This window comes from Leuciscus leuciscus (genome assembly GCF_965113295.1).
Source record: "Leuciscus leuciscus genome assembly, contig: HAP1_SCAFFOLD_247, whole genome shotgun sequence".
Lineage (NCBI taxonomy): Eukaryota > Metazoa > Chordata > Actinopteri > Cypriniformes > Leuciscidae > Leuciscus > Leuciscus leuciscus.
Genome location: NW_028118470.1, coordinates 71072 through 75661, shown reverse-complemented (window position 1 = coordinate 75661; position 4590 = coordinate 71072). Strand labels below are relative to the sequence as shown.

Sequence of the window (4590 nt, the reverse complement as noted above, 5' to 3'; positions counted from 1 at the left end):
CAATTATTTAATGACATAAGAAAAATATAATAAATATGTAATATAGTGCTCAGCAAAATCTCCTCTCTAGCTATTTTTTCTATTCAATTAACATGGACATTAAATGGCTTTCCTGAGGTAAATGTAACGTTATGTGACATAATTGTTCTCCTGCTATTATATATTGACCTCTTTCCGTGGTTGAAAAACACTAATTGGTCGATATTATGTATACTTTCAGTAAGTTGTACTGCATCTTTAAATAAAAGAGTAACAGATGATCGGTTCACGTGCACTTGAACTGAGGAGGCGCTCAGCGATCTGGCACGTCACATTTACAAGCGCCAAACGTATTTTTGTCTGAATTTCGTAATAAAATTGACGGAATCTAAGAGCTGAGAATTAGTTTAATATTAAAAGTACCTCCTTGCTCCGCAATTTTTCTGTGCGTGAGAAAATGGATGTGTGGCGTGAGAGCGTGTGCAAAGTGTCAATTGCGTGAGTCTCACGCTCAATGCGTGAGAGTTGGCAGCCCTGGTATCATACTGTAAAAGGCATTGCATTGTGGGACTGATTTCTTTCGCGCTCAATTCAGTTCAAATGTGACGCGAGCAGACAGTAGCTATACAGGCGAACTTGATTTGTCAGCGGGATTCAACTGAACAGAATAATCATTCATGTTATCAAGATAAACAGTGTCTGCGAATCTGTGAGCAATTTTTAAGCTTTTGTGAGCTTCGGTTCGTGGTTCAAACAGTTGCCTGTGACGCAGCAGAAAATGGACGACGTTAATGTTAGCTGCTACATGAAGACGGATGGAAGAATTTGTCATTAAAATAATCTAACCTGCGCCTGTGACGATAAGTGGGATTTAGAGTTTGAGAAGATGGAAAACTGTTCAACTGAGTGATACGGTAAGCCAATATTTTTTTGTGTGTTCGCATTTCTGCATTGTTTCCACGTAACTTATTTGGTTTGATTTTGCGGTTTACTACCGCGGCCGCGCAAGCAATTCACTCTGTTCCGCCTGTTTACCAGTAACTTCGATATTTCATATAATAGGCAACATTTACCATGTTATTTGCATGACGTGCTTTTATATATATTTTTCGTTTCAGGCTTTGTAATCTGATGACGGTCCAGTGCTAATGTAAGTGATTTTAAGTAACTGTTAGTGTTACAGTTATAGTCTATCTATGTGTATGTATAATCTATGTGGTAAAAAATATGCTATCAAATGCTGTCAGTTCTGTGATCGTGCTTTTGTTCCTAATGTTGTTTTCAAATGTAGTATTCCTGATTGCCATGCCATGGTCCTACAACTACTCCCACAATTCAAAGAGAAGTTAGACGGTGTTATCCTTCAAGCAGATAAGTAGAGATTATTCAACAAATCTCATTAATCTGTAATATGTTTTATGTTTTGGTTCTGTTGATCAAGGTTGTGCTGTCCTTTTTAAAAATTGTTTCAGGAATTTGCAACGCTGATGTCCAGCAATCTACATTTGCCAGAGAGTCCACGCCTTATATTTCTTGGTATGTAAACATTAAAATGGTAATTTAAACCTAAAATGAAAAGCCATAATTTACTCACCCCACTGCAAAATATGTTTTTCTTAATTAGTGTTTTTTTTTTTATTGTTTCCAGTCCAGATATCTAAAATTCTTATTTGAAGAAGCATTTAATAGACAAGTAAAAATTGTCTTGTTTTCTGAAAGAATAAGTCAAAATTAAGTGAGTTTAAGCTTAAAACAAGCAAAATAATATGCCAGTGCGTTTTAGCGTTCTAACCCTAATCAATTTGAATTTTTAGGTGAAAATTTAATTCATATAACTATGAATAGACAACTACATCGAACCACAGTGGAACCCACAATAGTTATTTTAATTATTAATATTATTTATTATTTTTTTATTTATTTTTATTTTTATTACATGTCAATCTCTAAGCAACCAGTGCAGGATATTACGTTTGGAAGGTCAAGGTGTGTGTGGAAAGGATCACAGCCTAACTTCATCACTGGCCTGGCAGCGCTGTTTGCCTCCTCCTATAACTTCAGCTTGCAGTACCAGGAAGAGGCAGCATGCACCCTTGAGTTTGTTCAGAGGTTAGTCATTATCATATTTTCCCTTCATATAAACTAGTGCAAAATCAGTTTTTGTGTGTGTTTTTAGTAATTGTTGGTTTGGTGCCCGTGAAAGAGACTGTGAACACATTGAATTCAGGGAGCAGGCTAGGTTACTACAAATGATGGCTGTGAATAAACTATAATATTCAGAAGTAAACATTGTAGCTGACTGAGTGTTTATGTATACCACAACCTTCTAAGTGCTAGTGCAAAATGCCCGTGCAAAATCAGTTTTTGAGTGTGTTTTTAGTAATTGTTGGTTTGGTGTGTTTGAGTGTTCATTGTTACAATTACACAGCAAAAGTTCAGTGACATTTTTTATTTGTGCATGGTAGAAAGCACACAGTGAACTCCGAGAAAACAATATGCTTGAGGAAACAGTTTGTGAATAGGCTACTACAAATGATGCCCGTGAAAGAGACTGTGAACTCATTGAATAGGATATGTTTAGTTGGTGAATAGCATAGGCTACTATTACACAGTATTGATAACTTTAAGTGCACCAGAATGAAATAAAATATTCAGAAGTAAACAGCATAGCTGACTTACAGATTCAGTTAACATCCACAAATGAATAAGCGCGTTGATTCAGGGAGCAGTGCAAAGTGCCCGTGCAAAATCAGTTTTTGTGAGCTGATCGCCGTCAAAAAAAGTTCAGGAGATATTTCTTAGTGATGGCTGATTTCAACAGTTTCAATATGATAGCATTTTGAAAAAAAAGTGTCATGAATTTATTGCATTTTTGGGGGGAAATAATCCGTTTTTATAATAGATCTTTGAAAATCCAAATCTGGATTTGACGTTTTTATAACCTAAAGATGCTATGTGAAAGTTTGAAACAGAAAATAGTGGTTTTCATCTTGCCACTTTCTTGGTAAAGAAAACACATTTTTACTCAAATTAATCTAAATGGATTTATCACGTTCTGGGACCAAACTATAATATTCAGAAGTAAACAGTGTAGCTGACATAGTGTTTATATCAGAATGTATATCAGAATGTTTATTTTTAAACCACAACCTTCTTGGGGCTTCTTTGACCGATACAACCCTCTAATGTCAGAATGTTTATTTTTAAACCACAACCTTTTAAAAATGATATATTTAACGATATCTTTAGCATTTCAGCCATCATTTGTAGTAACCTAGCCTGCTCCCTGAATTCAATGCGTTCACAGTCTCTTTCACGGGCACCAAACCAACAATTACTAAAAACACACACAAAAACTGATTTTGCACGGGCATTTTGCACTAGTTAGACTGAATTGTGACTTGTCTTGACAGTATTTATTAAGCTGACTACTGGTATGAGTAGTCAGAACACAAAAGTCTTGAAACAAAACAATGGCAGTCACATATTGTAAGATATGTCAGTGCAAGTTGTTATCAGTTAAATGATTAGTGAAAATTCTGTCATTAATTACTCTCCCTCATGTTGTTCCAAACCTGTAAGACCTTCGTTCATCTTCAGAACACAAATTAAGATATTTTTGATGAAATCTGAGAGGTTTCTGAACCACCCATAGACCGCAACGTCTTTGCAACTTTCAAGGCCCAGAAAGGTAGTAAAAACATTGTTTAAATAATCCATGCAACTACAGTGGTGCAACCTTAATATTATGAAGCGACGAGAATACTTCTTGTGCACAAAAAAAACCCAAATAACGACATTATTCAACAATCTCTTCTTTTTCACGTCATTCTCCTACGCTGTTGACGTAGTGTAAACAGTGTCAAGTCACCTTCATTTATATAGCGCTTTTAACAATATAGATTGTTTCAAAGCAGCTTTACAGTGATAATAGGAAATTACAGTAACATAGATTTTGGGGTTATTTTGCGCACAAAAAGTATTCTCGTCACCTCATAATATTTAGGTTGAATTACTGTAGTTATATGTACTATTTACCGGGGGTTTTTTTTTACCACCTTTCTGGGCTTTGACAGTTGCAATGACATTGATGTCAATGGAGGGACAGAAACCTCTCAGATTTCATCAAATATCTTCATTTGTGTTCTGAAGATGAACGAAAGTCTTGAGGGTGAGTAATAATGACATAATTTTCATTTTTGGGTGCAAACATGCATTTTAGTCTGGTAAATGTCATGTTTAACATTATCATGTAGTCGTGTATGCAATAAACATTGCAAGGCTTGCAGTTATTCCATTGTTATTATTTCATTGTTTTTTTCTTCTTTCTTTTCTGCCTTTTAGACGCATTCTTGACATCAATCCTGAACGTGGATCAAAACAAAGAAAGGATAAGTAACTTGTAACCAAGTTACCAAGTTGTGCAAAAAAAAAGAACACCACTGTAAGCCTACAGGTGTCCTCACTTCTGCGAAAACTTGCAGACTTTGAATGGGATTTCGTTTGCACTTTTATGGACTTCAAAACAGAAACAGCAATTCAGTTCCATTATAAAGCTTGGAAGAGCCAGGACATTTTTTAATAGAACTCCGACTGTATTCGTCTGAAAGA

General features: G+C 35.4%; 1 long non-coding RNA gene across 1 annotated transcript; it reads left to right on the top strand.

The window, feature by feature from the left end:
- Window positions 1-328: 328 nt before the first annotated feature.
- LOC309491427 lies at window positions 329-4388 on the top strand. Its single transcript, XR_014203107.1, has 5 exons — window positions 329-893; window positions 1098-1129; window positions 1271-1515; window positions 1931-2088; window positions 4324-4388. It is a non-coding gene; the product is annotated as an uncharacterized lncRNA (long non-coding RNA).
- Window positions 4389-4590: the final 202 nt, after the last annotated feature.